This window comes from Leptinotarsa decemlineata, unplaced genomic scaffold (genome assembly GCF_025532065.1).
Source record: "Leptinotarsa decemlineata unplaced genomic scaffold, Ldec_3_MD MMD2_tig00026282_RagTag_RagTag, whole genome shotgun sequence".
NCBI lineage: Eukaryota > Metazoa > Arthropoda > Insecta > Coleoptera > Chrysomelidae > Leptinotarsa > Leptinotarsa decemlineata.
Window position 1 is genome coordinate 6,656,235 of NW_027412668.1, and position 14,978 is coordinate 6,671,212.

The 14,978-nt window shown below is 35.3% G+C and overlaps 1 protein-coding gene across 1 annotated transcript in view; it reads left to right on the plus strand.

Moving 5' to 3' along the window:
- Window positions 1-2,506: 2,506 nt before the first annotated feature.
- The window catches only part of LOC111506736 (uncharacterized), a 465,508-nt gene continuing 453,036 nt past the window's right edge, over window positions 2,507-14,978 (plus strand). Inside the window, exon 1 of the mRNA XM_074179732.1 lies at window positions 2,507-2,697. The gene's annotated coding sequence lies outside the window, so the exon portion shown is untranslated. The remainder of the gene's footprint in view (window positions 2,698-14,978) is intronic.

Consider the following 14,978-nt stretch of genomic DNA (forward strand, 5'->3'; position numbering starts at 1 on the left):
TTCAGAAAATAATCAGATAAAGGCTCAATAGATTTATTCATGTCTTTAGCCTCAAAATAATCATCAGTTTGGATGATTACATTTTCATCGGCACTTAATTCGTTTCTAGCGAGCATTCTATCGGGATCTGAGAACAGGAAGGAAAAAGTCACTGGGGGCCAGATCTGGAGCATAAAGTGGATACGGAAGTAATTTGGAGCCCAACTTATGCAATTTCGCATCATCATACATCATTATGCATCATCATACTTCATATTCCATCAGTTCAGACTTCCATTGTCTAATATAATATAAATTGATTTGAAATGAAAGAATCTGTGGAAAATTAAAAAGGTTAACCAAAAAATAATGATTTTAATAAACAAAAAAACTGAAATTACAAAGAAATAACATGAGAGCAACAACCAAAAAAAATAATAAAAATTGAAATAATAATACAAACTGAAAATTAAAAAATTGAAAAAAATTATTAAATAAAAGTTAAAAATAAAAAATTAAAAGAGTCCAAAACCAAGTTATGTCACGACGTTTCGATTGTTAGTATCCACAATCGTCTTCGGGTGATAATGACGTCTTCGGGTGATAACGACGATTGTGGATACTAACAATCGAAACGTCGTGACGTAACTTGATTTGGAATCTTTTAATATTGTATCTTTCATTTTTTGTTAATAATATTTTTTAATTTTCAGCTTGTATTAATATTTCAATTTTTATTATTATCTTCTGGTTGTTGCTTGTATGTTATTTCTTTGTAATTTCAGTTTTTTGTTTAATTAAATTGTTATTTTTCGATTGATCTTTTGAATTTTTTACAGATTCTTTCAGGAATTTCAAATCAATTTTTATTATGTTAGACAATGGAATTCCGAACTGATGGAATATACCACGAAACATTGTCAACCACCTTCAAACAATCATACTTTATTGTAGGAAGATTTACGTCCTGTAGACAAAGTCCAAGAAATACAATGTAGAAATAGAGAAAGTTCTAAAAAAGTATAAAAATAGATATAAAGAAACCGTTCCAGAAATGTAAAAATGTAAATATAAAAAAAGTTCCAAAAATTAATGGATAAAAAACCATCATGTATAAAGTGATAGTACAAAAAATAAATTGTTAATTTACTGTTGAAAGGATTTGCTGAAATACTCTTCCAAACTATAATAGGGTCTATCAAGAAGTAGGTTCTTCACCGCCTTTTTGAAATTAATGTTGCTTAAATTTCCACATTTCATTTCTAATGGTAAATGATAGAACAACTTACCACCATTATAGAATATGGAATTCTTGATTGATATCGAAGTTGGGATGGAAATCTAAAGGTATAATTGCTATTACGAGCAGCATAAGGAGTAGAAGCAAAGTGGAGCTTTCGAGGCAAACCGTTTATAGGATAAAACGTGCTATGACTGTTATCATTTTATTGGCAGCGAACAAGTTCCTGCATGATTCTCTGGGTTTTACTTTACAGAGACAACTTAGTGGCCTTTTCTGTAATATCAGAAGAGAGAAGGAATGAGTTGTATGCTCCTCAAAAAGGTATTCCATAACGTAGTTGAGATTCAATAAATGCATGGTGAACGGTCTTCGCGATATGGAAACCCAATTCATTCGAAACCACTTTAACTGCATAACATCCGGAGGAGATCCTACTCGAGTTGTTTAAGGTGTTCATCAAATTTCAGCATATTATCTATGAGTACACCAAGAAATTTTGTGTTTAATTTATTTTGTAATATGGCATCGTCTATTGGAATTTCATCAAGCGAACATTTGAATGATATTCATCATTCGTTTTGGATGCACCAAGAGAGTAAATTTGCATCCCACCAGCTCTTCACCTTCTCAGCTCCACTGAGGTCATCCATAATTATTTTGTGTTTATCAAGCCAAAACCAAAAAGATAGGCTTCATCAACAAACGAAATTCCTTTTCACCCATTTCCTTCAAGTTGCTTCACCTAAAATGTTCTATTATTCATTTCCTTCAAACTAACAAAAGTTACTTAGCTTGAGATGCTCTATCCCATGAACTAATGATCAGAAAGCTGTGAAATTTGTACACATGTCTTTTGAAGTTTGAGGTTGACTGGAAATTATACGAATTCAATACCACTTGCGCCATCTGTGTGTTAGCCTACGAACTTTTAACCTCACGTATTATTTTTCCAAGAACTAATTTTTTTCTGGAAAATACTTCTTTCCTAGTATATTCACACAAGTGTGTTTCAATGTATGATCTCGAATTCCACCACCTCCCCAGCATCATAAAACAACTTGCACCGACACGCCAACTGCCAAAGTTCAAACAAAACTGAATATCTCCAAGTTAGCCCAAGTTCTAACGGATGAAGCCCATCATCCATCGTCTATTTCCCCCGAAACAGGTAGCAGTATAAATTTCAATCCCTTCAGTATAAACCTTTCTGAAATCCACCTACTGCCTTCGCACGGGCATGCGTCGCGGCGCCGATCCGTCTGCAAGCGTCCCGACGCTCCGGCATCGTCATCCCAGGCAGTCCGGGTGCGAATTCGAGCTCAGTTACACGTTTTTTCGAGTCTGAGAAAAATACGTCGCGCGACGTGGTCTACACGTTTTCTAACGAGCCACTCGAAGAAGATTCTTTTCGGGAAGGGGTTGCTTTGTCGACAGCGGGTCAAGCAGCGCTCTAGATTGTCGTATCGTTATCCCAGGTGAGTAACAAAAGAATATTTTCTAGGTTGTTTAGTTGTGTGAATGGGGCAACACATTTTTGTGGTTTGATCAGGAGCTGGAAAATTTTTCAAAAGAGTTGGATTTTGATGATTTCAAAAATTGATGCCGAGATATTTTTATTCGATTGAACATCGGCATATGGATGTTCACTTATTTATTTATTCATGATATTCAAAAATCTGAGGGGTATGTATTAATAGATCAGGTAACTATATCTAGATGACTGTAAGTGAACATTTTGATATTCATTTAGGAACTAATCTAAACAAAGTATTTGTGAATTGATTCAGGGTAGAAAAAATGAATCTACATAGTATTTATTACCACTTCGATACATAGATGTTAGTGGACTGTAGAAATGGTGCAGACAATTGGGTACATTAATGCGGAATGTGACATTTGATCTGGACGTATATCGAAGGACATTAACATTAATTTTGAACAATAGAGTTGGTGAGTCCATGGCACCATTAACAAGTTTATAGATAAAAATTAGATCTGCAATTTTTTTACTTTTTCTCAATGTCACAAAATACAATTGTGTATTCATAATTTCTAACCGGATAGTTCCCATGTTCCTCATAGTTATATATTTTTTTTCCAATTTTATTTTCATACAATGAGTTTGTCTTCCATTGATATCGATATCGACTATAGCCTGAAGTTGTTTCACACAATGTTTCATGTGACGTATCTTAAGTATATATCAAAATATACTTCTGATGGAAAACAAGTTATTGTTTGCAAATGTGACAGCATGAAACATAATTGTACTGTCAAATGTTCATATGATGGGAGTATATTGATTTTAGTTGAATCATATATAGCATACATTGTTATATTTATTCATTTATTCGATGGCAGAGCCAATTTACGAAAACATATTTAACAATGTGTGAGAAACTACAAAGTATTTTTGAATGCTCATGTCTGATGTGTACATTACAATTTACAATTTTACAAAACATTTAGCAAAGTGTGAAATACAATATATTGATAAATCCGTATGTCTAGTGGCTATATTACTAAAAGATGAAACAATTCTAGTACTTACAAGAAAAAAGATGTAACAAATCTGGTACTTACAAAGAAAATGGTAAGGAAAGAAAAGCTTCGAAAACGCTATAGCTTTCTCAATTGATTTTTGAAGACCGGAAGTGATACATTAATAAACAGATCTGAGTTATTATGATATTGATTTCCCAGCTTTGAAATACGAGGCATCAGACTGTTCAAAGCATAACTGATATGGAAAAAATGTATATAAAAAATGTCAGGATTTATCGTATCTTATTGTTTAATATGGAAAGTTATTATTTGAAGTAGTTCTGTGCAGTTTTTCTTACTATTTATTAATTTGAAGAAGAAACTCAAGTTCATAGAAATTCTCCTATCTTCCAATGATTTTATATTCAACTTGGTTAATAATTGACTGTACTCATATTCATTTCGTTCAATACCAAAGTCAAAAGCATAATTCTTTAAGAATTTCTTTTGAACATTCTCAATCAAATCGATATTCACATTATAGTATGGGTCCCATATAACCGAACAATATTCAAGTATGGATCTTACGAAAGCACTATATAAAATCTTTTTTGTTTCAATTGAAGAATCAGTAGAAATTCTCAACCCAAAACTCAGCATTTTGAATCTTTTTGCCATAATTTCTGACATCGAATTTCGTTATCAAATTTAACTCCCAGATCGCGAATAAATGTTTCTCTTTTGAAAGCTATATCATTCAATGTATATTCAAAAAATATTGGACTTCTAATTTTAGCGAACATAATGATTTTACACTCATCAATATTTACCTCTAACAAATTATTTCTACACCACATAAAAAAAGCTTCCAGATCTCTGGATCTCTGGTTCAGAATCTTCCCAGAAAGTAATTGCTCGATGAAGTTCGAGATCATCCGCAAACATAGGAAATTCTGAATATTTGAAAACAAACTCTATGTCCGATAAAAACAAGTTGAACATCAGTTGGCCCATATGGGATCCCTGCAGTACCCCTGATGGAACCTGAATGGGCATAGATGTTGTATCTCCGTATTTTACAGATAGAGTTCAACCAGTTAAGAAGCTATCGATTACTCGCAAAACATTCCCGCCTAAACCAATGAATTTTAGATGTAAGTAGGCCGTGGTTGACTCTATCAAAGGCTTTGGTAAAGTCTGTATAGACTGAGTCAACTTGTAGCCTTCTCTCAAGTAGTTTGTGTGAAAAGCAAGGTTAGTACATGTGGATTTACCTTTTGAGAAACCGTAATGTTGGGAATTGAGTAAAGACTTACAGTCCCAGAAAAGTTTCTTTGTAAGCATAGAATCAAACATCTTAGCCACCTATGACTGATCGCAAACTGCTCTATAATTCCTAACATTTTTTCTATCTACTAGTTTATGTATGGGTTTCAGGAAGCTATGTTTCCAATAATCTGAAAAGGTGCCATGAGAAAAAATTTGATTGGAGATGTTTCGAAATGGGAGTGCTAAGGTGTATAGACTTTTGTGTAGATACAATTTGATATTTTTTCTGTTTCCTGTATATTTTCCCTTTATTTAGGTGGAAAAGTTGGGAAATGAATCCGAAATTCATATCTGAGAGATAATAATAATTTATTCATAGCAATATAGGGTACAGATTGTGAATAAAGTAATACCACGGAAGCAGTACTGCTTGTTTGTGGATATATACATATATGGCTAATTTAAAGTACACATATCGGAAAAGTCTAGGGATATTTTTACAACATACTAAATATCATAAAAATAAATGCATGAGGTCGTTTAATTTCGATTAAATTGGTACACTCGACCACCCTGTAGATTTCTATGGGTTGAACAAAGCCTGCAAAAACGGTAACTGATCTTTTATCAAATTTTTTACAAACTGTAGGTTTTCGGCTTAAATGAATAATCTGAAAGTGTCGAGTTTGTACATTCTATGCAGTTCTTGCTCAGCAATTAAAATGGAAATATTGTGCTTTAACATGGAACGCCATCACTTACCATTGCCTGAGATGAATAGAGCTGTAGGGCTTCTTCAAGGTGGCATGCGACAAAATGATGTAGCTCTTCGTTTGGGGGTCTCCCAAAGTGTTATCAGTCGATTGTGGCGGCGTTTCCGTGAAACTGGCAGTCCAGCCGAACAACATCCAGGGCGAGGACGCGCTACAACTGCAGTTCAAGACCGATTTTTGGTCTTAACCGCAAGAAGACAACCGACAATCACAGCACCTGAGTTGGTTAACGTGTTGCAGCAGACGCACCAGGTAACCATTGGTCGTGATACTGTCAGAAATCGACTGCATGAAGCATAATCTCCACAACAGAAGGCCACTTAGATGTCCACCTTTGTCGAGAGGCAATCGCGGTAGAAGATTAGAGTCAAGAACATCAAAACTGGGATGCGAATGATTGGGCCACAGTTTTGTTTACAGACGAATCCAGATTTGGATTTCATCCAGATTCTCGTCGAGTGAGACTGTGGAGACGACCTGGAAATAATGAACGTTTGAGACACGTCCAGGAAGTCCACACATACAGAGGTGGTACAGTAATGCTATGGGGTGAAATCATGATCGGCGGCAGAACCGATCTCGTTTTTCCAAATCGCTTCCTCACAGCTCCACAGTACCTAGACACCATTCTTCCACCTATCGTCTGTCCGTTTGCTGGTGCTGTTGGTGAAAACTTCCACCTAATGCACCATAATGCTCGTCCACATGTCGCGCGTCTAGTGACTGACTGGCTCACCAACGAAGGAGTTGATGTATTGCCATGGCCAGCACAATCACCGGACCTGAATCCCATGGAGCATGTGTGGGACATGCTTCAACGAAGAATTACTCCGCATATGGGGAACATTCACACAACGTTTCAATTGAGAGTGCTTTTAATCGCTGAATGGGCAAATGTACCTCAACAAGACATTGACAATCTCATTTTGTCGATGCACGATAGATGTAAGGCCGTAATAAACCAGCGTGAAGGCCATACTTTGTACTGATTCCAATTTTTTTTGTAATATGATTTTTTTCGGGGTGCCAAAGAAGAGCCATATTTTTTTTTAGTTTTGCTTATATGCGCACTCAGTATTTTTGACCATTTAATAAATTTTGTTGTAAGTTACATTCGTTTAATAATCACCCGTCAACTTTTTTTCCCTTAAGCGATCTAAAAAAAATTATCGCCATTTTTAAAAATATCCCTAGACTTTTCCGATGTGTGTAGTATAACAATATAACATTCACAGTAAAATTAGAGGTCAAAATATACAAGAAAATCTAAAATCAATTTATATGTAGAATGTATATACATGTTTAAGTTACTATATAAAATAACTATTTAAATTCCAATCTAAAAATGAACGAATATAAAGAATTTATGATATTATTACGCTTAAATATATGTGTACATGTGAGTGGTCTATGTGTGTATTGAAAATGTGATTTTTTCATCATGGGAATTTATGGTGAACAATCAATATAGTAGTTAACAAAATTATTGTTTTTCTATTTCATTTTATTTATTTATTTTTTCAGTTTTCAATTAGTGCACGAGTCTCATATCGATCAGATTGTTTCGTGAAGAGTTTTATTCCTTTCTTGAATCTGAATTTGGAAGTCTCGTTTTTCAATTCTTTAGGAAGTATATTGAATGCCTTTGGAGCTAGGACTCTATAACAGTTTTGACCAATTGATTTGGATGCGAAGTTATTTAGAAGTTACCAATTTGCCTCGTTGTATAAGCATGAGATGGTTTCTGGAGTTCATTTTTATTTAAGAACTACGTTGTAGTTATGCTAATGAAAAATAATTGTCTCAGATCAAATATATTGGACTCTTCATAAAGAGCGTCGCTTGAATATCTATTATTTCTGTTTAGAATCATTCTTAGAAAACGTTTTTGTGCCACTTCAAGATGTTTGAGGTGACTTTTAGAGACTCCTCCCCATCCTATAATCCCGTAGTTCAAATGAGATTCTACTAAACTCATATATATAGTTTTAAGTTGTTTTGTATCGAATATTCCTGAAAGTTTTTTGAATCTGTACAAAATACATCGGAGTTTTTTTACCAGATATTTACCAGAACTCACACAAATGTCTATCAATTATGATTCCAAGGTATTTGATTTTATCTGCTGAGACTATGGTGATAAAATCAAATACCTTGGAATCATAATTGATAGACATTTGAAATGGAACTCACAGGTCACACATCTGAGAGATGAAAACGATATACTCTATTCATTTCACATTAGTATCCACATTCGTGAATGTGGATACTAATGTGGATACATTCGTGAATGTATCCACATTCGTGAATGTGGATACTAATTTCATGTATAGCTTGTTCTAAAAACCGTTCCAACATTTAATGTCTTTCAAAACAAATTTAGTAATGGTTACTACTTTCCTTATTACATTCACATTTCTTACATCTGTCGAGGAATTTTAGAAACAAAGAGAATCAGCGAAGAGAAAAATGCTAATATACTTAGATTTTTTCTAGTTCTGGAGAGGGAGACAGATTTTATATTCCGAAACATTGAGATGAGTATCTGTATAACTTCTTAATTCTTTTTTGATAGGCAAAATCATTTGATATAACAAGTTACTGATGAATATGACATTTCTCTTTGTGAACAATACTTTGAAGTCACGCAGCAACTTATCGGGGTGAACTAAAAAGTTTGCCTTTTCTATGCGTGAAAAGAGTTCTTCATCACAATATTTGAATTTCCCAAATTGTGGAAGGTGAAAATACTTGAAGGAAGTCGATGAAAAGTTCCTTCCTCGTTTGAGTACCAAACAGAATTACATACATTTTTTGTTCTTTCAAACAAATAACCTATTTTTTCAAGCAAGCATGGTAACCGAGTTTTCAGAAACAGTCGTAAGTGTTTCGACAGGTAAATCATCCATAGACTTTTTTATCATCACCTCATCGACATGTAGCATAACCAACGAATTGTGACGGAGACAAACACTTATAAATATGTCCCTTAGGACATCAAAAAATGCTTTCCCCAAACAATGAAGTGACTGGAAAATTAGAGGACGATTTTCTTTTATTACTGTACATCTAACACCGTTCTTTATAACCTACCACATAAAACGGAATTAGAGAAGGAAATAGAGATGATTTATGTACCCAACTGAAATGTCCAATATCACTTTATGCGGTATTCGGGGTTTAACATCTCTAGTGTAGCGCATTAAAGGGGTCCACAAAAAGAGATAGGGTTGATGTGAAGTATCTGCATCATACACTCAGTGTTTACTGGGAATTGTACAAGTATTTACCAACACGTTTTGGAAGCATTCAGTATATGATGATGTAAATCGATGAAAGGTTGAATATTTCTCGAAGAATAATCAAGAAAACTGAAGTGGCTCAAGTCTGAAACATAATTGGAAATGAATGAAAAAATGATTTCAATGGTTTATAATGAGTCGACCAACTTCAAGTAATGAAAAATATTCAGGAACTAACTCCTAATTATGACTTTCTGAACATTTTTTATATAATTTACTCAACTGAAATTAGTTTCTTTTATTTCATTGGACCTTATATCTATCGATACTTATTAATAACCTTTAGCTATTTTCATTTGAGAAATATATATTTCTAACGTTTCAAGTTAATGGAAATACTAGAAAACTATGTTATGAACTCCCAATTATAATATTTATATATAATATATATATATATATATATATATATATATATATATATATATATATATATATATATATATATATATATATATATATATATATATATATACAAATATGAACGTTATTGAGTGTCTTGATATAGAAACTGAAGTTGATATCGGACATAGCACTCATGAAAGTGGCAAACCATAGACACGTGTTTCGGGCTTTTGGCCCATCATCAGTATGGTGCAGCCAAGTGTAAGGATGGGCAACACTTGGTTACCAAAAGAAAGAAATACAAATGCACGGAGCCACCAACAGGAGCCAACCGCACATTTGTGGTTTCAGTTGATAGATCTCGTGTTCACAAGAAAACTATCAAAATCACCACGGAGGCAGCTATAGCTACCTGCGTGACATCCGGGTCCAGGAAATTATACAAATATGAACGTTATTGAGTGTCTTGATATAGAAACTGAAGTTGATATCGGACATAGCACTCATGAAAGTGGCAAACCATAGACACGTGTTTCGGGCTTTTGGCCCATCATCAGTATGGTGCAGCCAAGTGTTGCCCATCCTTACACTTGGCTGCACCATACTGATGATGGGCCAAAAGCCCGAAACACGTGTCTATGGTTTGCCACTTTCATGAGTGCTATGTCCGATATCAACTTCAGTTTCTATATCAAGACACTCAATAACGTTCATATTTGTATAATTTCCTGGACCCGGATGTCACGCAGGTAGCTATAGCTGCCTCCGTGGTGATTTTGATAGTTTTCTTGTGAACACGAGATCTATCAACTGAAACCACAAATATGCGGTTGGCTCCTGTTGGTGGCTCCGTGCATTTGTATTTCTTTCTTTTGGTAACCAAGTGTTGCCCATCCTTACACTTGGCTGCACCATACTGATGATGGGCCAAAAGCCCGAAACACGTGTCTATGGTTTGCCACTTTCATGAGTGCTATGTCCGATATCAACTTCAGTTTCTATATATATATATATATATATATATTATAATTATTTAATGGGTCAAAGTAGAAATTAAAACTATGTACTCTGAACACTAATTTTCCCATAATCGTTTTTCAATTCATACATTATGTAACAATGTTTAACCTAACCCTATTCCTAAATCATAATATTCACTCCACATCTATCAAACGCTATCAATAACGGATCCCCCTTTGTCACATAGATCACTTTTAGTCTTTACATGAGTTTATCCATTTCTTGCTCGTTAATTGATATCTTGAATCTCCCGCTAAGACTGGAAGATTTATTGTGTCGCATACCTTCCGTGGCAGTGGAAGACCTCCTCCCGGAGTATAATTAATTTTCCTCTTGTTGACTGTCTTCGGCAAAAACGGGATTTCGAATACACAATACATTTTCGTCTGTCACGGGTTACACTGCTGTTTCAGTAAATTGCGATTGAAATTACGCTCGAAAGAAATGTTAGCCGGGGTAGTGTCACAAAGTAGCACTCTAACACTGATTGACTTTTCTGAAATTACGGTCCGAAATTACGGGTCTGATTTTCAGAATGAATAGGGTGATGAACTCAGATCAGAACGGACATGAAATTGCTATTATAATATGAAAATTTGCTGTTGAAAAAATCTCTTCGAATTTCTACTTCCTCATCTTTATCATCAATATCAACTCGTTAGAAAGATGTGTAGATCATGCAAAGAAGTTATTTTCAGACACAAACTGGAAGAAAAAGCCATCCAAAAGAAAAAAGTAGGTACTTTGGAAAAGACCAATGTGTAGCTTTTAGAAAATAATGTGAAAACTCATGTGTATATGGTTTTTTCTGATTGATTCAGCCGTTACTTTATGAAGATCCATAGTGATTATATATTGTATTGTATTGTATTGCATTGTATTGTATTGTATTGTATTGTATTGTATTGTATTATATTGTATTGTATTGTATTGTATGGTATTGTACTTCATTGGTCAGTAATACACGACATAGTGTTTCGGCAAGTCATTGACTACACCTAATCATAAATGTGAATAAAATTTGTGTATGATTAAAATATACAGATATATATATACACTGTTTTATGGATTCCAGATTTCCAGATTTGATAAAGTCTGGTAGAGAGTTGAATAACCTGATACCGATACCAATTCGTAGAGGTTATTCTGTTATTTGGAATAGCGGAATGGAATCTCATTCTAGTCAGATAATTGTGTGTATCTCCATTAAGTGTATACAAATGCATATGCGTTTTTATGTAAATTAGTTTTTAGTAGATACTTGCTGACGAAAGTGTCAGTATTTTGAACTTGATGAAGTATGGTTTACAGGTTTCAGTCTGAGTTATAGCGGCCAGAGCTCCAATGGCTCTATTCTGGATAATAAATATCGACTGACTGTACCAAGATTGACCCCAGTTAATTAGACCGTGAGTCATAATACAGTGAAACCTTCCATGGTAAGCAGAGATGGCTGCCTCCAAGTTCACTAGCGATTTCATCCGTCTAATTGGAAATATTGCTTTTGATAACTTGCTTGTAAATAAATCTACATGAAGTTTCCAATTTAAATTGGGATCAATAATATGTCCTAGAAATTTTACGCTCTGAGTGGCAGTATGCTTAGTATTGAAAACAAATGTCTGAGTCTTGCGTGTGTTCATACTTAGTTCGTATACCGTGAACCACGCAGTAGTTTGATTGATTATCGATCCTATCATTTCATCAATTCTTGTAGAATTCTTTTCGATTAAGGGTGCGAAGATAGCATCATTGGCAAACAAGGTTGTTAATGCGTTTATGCTTTTGGGTAGGTCATTTATAAAAATCAAGAACAATAGCGGCCTCAAAAAGCTTTCTTGTGGAACACCTTTGCTTATTATCAGACTTGAACTGCTCTGATTATTGCAGTGAACTGTTTGGGATGTATTTTGAAGGTATGAGGTCATCGGTAGCTAGGCGGTTCGACACGGGTGCTTTGTTCACTCACTCGAATTGACTGCCGTGTTGATTGATGGTACAAGCCCTAGTCTGAACGATCGATTTTCACTTGACATCGTTCAACCCATGTTAGGAGTCACCGTTAAAAGGTAAGACCTCGTTATTCCTTAGCTCACACAAGTTTCGACTTCTGAGGGTTGTTGTTCGTAGGGGTGCGACAGCTGGTTAATGGAAAACATATTTTTCAAACAGATCAGTTTTCAATTAGTAATGGTTATGATATCGAAACCAAAGTCCAATCGTTCCAATGGTAGAGCCCAGGAGAGCCAAAACCAAAAAAGCATGTCAAGTTCAATAAGGAGTATATCGTTGAAATTATGCACCACTTGCAAGGAGCAATACGATGAAAATGTCCAGTATAGTGGAAAACAATTCATGACTTTTGCATCACGATATGCACCTGATCACTTGTTTCTTTCCAAAGACAAAACACAAGCACTACAGAAAACTCCTTGAGGCGCTTTAAGAGCGGTGCCTGTGGATTTCAATCGCTGGAGAATCCATTTAAAAAAAAGGTTCTCAGGAATTTATTTCACATAAGCTCAGTTCTCCAAGCGAAGTGAAGTTCGAAGTGTACTGAGTTGAACCTCAAAACAGTGAGAAGCCACAGTCCGTCGCGTATTTCTAATATGTATCGCTCTTGGTGGAATTAAATGTGTAAAATTACTTGAACACCTCCCGTGGAAAAATGTTCAAAAGAGAAGCAAATCTCTAACCTTTCTTCGATGTTCCAGACTATCAAGGTTGCGCCTCCAATCTGGCGGATGGTTTTTTCTGGATGGAATCCAACAGCTTCAGGGTATGCTTAGGGTCGGAGCTCCATACATGAGAACAATACTCCAAAGATGGTCTGATCTGAGCTTCATGAAGCATCAAAAGTTGCTAAGGTGGAATGATGAAACGAGTGTGCTATCGTCAACGAAGAAATATATTGGAATCTTTGTTTTTTGAAATAAGTCGTTGATATACAATAAAACGAGGGTTGAGGCTAGTATGGATCCCGGGGATCACCAGCGTTGATGGTAAAAGTATTCGAAATATATCCATTGACAGCCACTTGCAGAAAGCGTTCTTTTAGGAAGCTGAAAAAATTACCTGACAATCCATAAAATCAAAGTTTGGTCAGAAAACATGTCACACAGGGACAAATGCCTTAGAAATAGCAAGCGCAACAGTTTTGTCTCTCCATTGCGTTATTTCAAATATGGAAGTCATACGATAGAAGGTCGCGTGTTGATCTTTGTTTCCGAAAGCCATATAGATGATCACTCAAGATGTTGAAGCCTTCCTAATATTTGAGGATATGATGGTTTATGGCGTTCTCTATGATTTTTGATATCATTATCATAGATATTTTCCAACATGAAAAAATCCCTTCCAACCTGTCTTGTCGTGTAAGACAGGTTGGGAAGTCTGCAAAACACTGGTGTGACTTCATTGGCGCACTTTTTGAGTATGATGGCGGGCACTTCATTAGGGCCAGAGGCCTTCTTGATAAAAGCTGTTTCAAAATTCGCCTGACTAGACGTTGTCCAAAAGTGATTTCCGGCATTGTGGATTCTAGTGTGGGAATAGTGGGCGGTGTCTTTCCCAGAAAATCGACTGTGGAGTGGGACACAAGTTGTTCTTTGGCTGTTGTTGCAATTGATCCATCCGCTTGTGTTAGTGGTGGAATTATGGATTTTGTAAAGTTTTGATCAACAGCCTCAGCTACCAACCAGAAGGATTTAGAACCTTGGGATTGTCAAGCAGTTCATTTTTGTTCATTGCTCATTTCATTAAATGCAATTTGTATTACAGTATTGCAGTTTGTATTGTAGTTTATTGCTTGTTCGTGATTTTGTGGCCATAACAACACAGTCATCATGCCTCAGCCAACGTATTCACCAGATTCACTTCTCTGCGACTTTTTTCTCTTCCTAAGATTGAAGAGACCCATGAAAAAACACGGCGTTTTGTGACGATTGAGGAGATGAAAATCGAATCACCCAGAGAGCTCAAAAGGTGCATATCAAAACTGCTTCGAATATTGGAAAAAACGTAAAAAACGCCGGTACCAGTATATTATATCTGAATGGGACTACTTCGAAGAGGACAAAATAAAAATTGAGAAAAATGAAAGTTCACCTTTTAACAGCGTACTTACATGTGAAGATCGATTTATTCAGGAATAATTTTTTGCAGTTTGTATTCCAGAAATTAATTATGGAATTGGAACAGATTTCTGTCTCTCTCAGTACTTTATCCAAAAAGGTGCTGATGAGGTAATAGAACAGGAGTCTTATTCCGATTTCCGTATAATGAAAGGTGAAACTGGAATCTCCTGCGTATAATAACTACAAAAACCAAGTTAACATCTTCAGAAGATGAAGAAAACTGATTCCGAACTCTTGAAACTATTCATCTCTATTTATTTGACAATGTACACTTCATACAGTTGAGCAACATTAGTTTTTTATAGTCTTCGGAATCGGATGTGTGCCGAGTGTTCTTTGAAACGAGTTTCAATGGCTTGCTTATTCTGTCTGATATAGTCCTCACAGATTATTTCTTATATCTCCAACTCTCCATTTTCCAACATCTTGA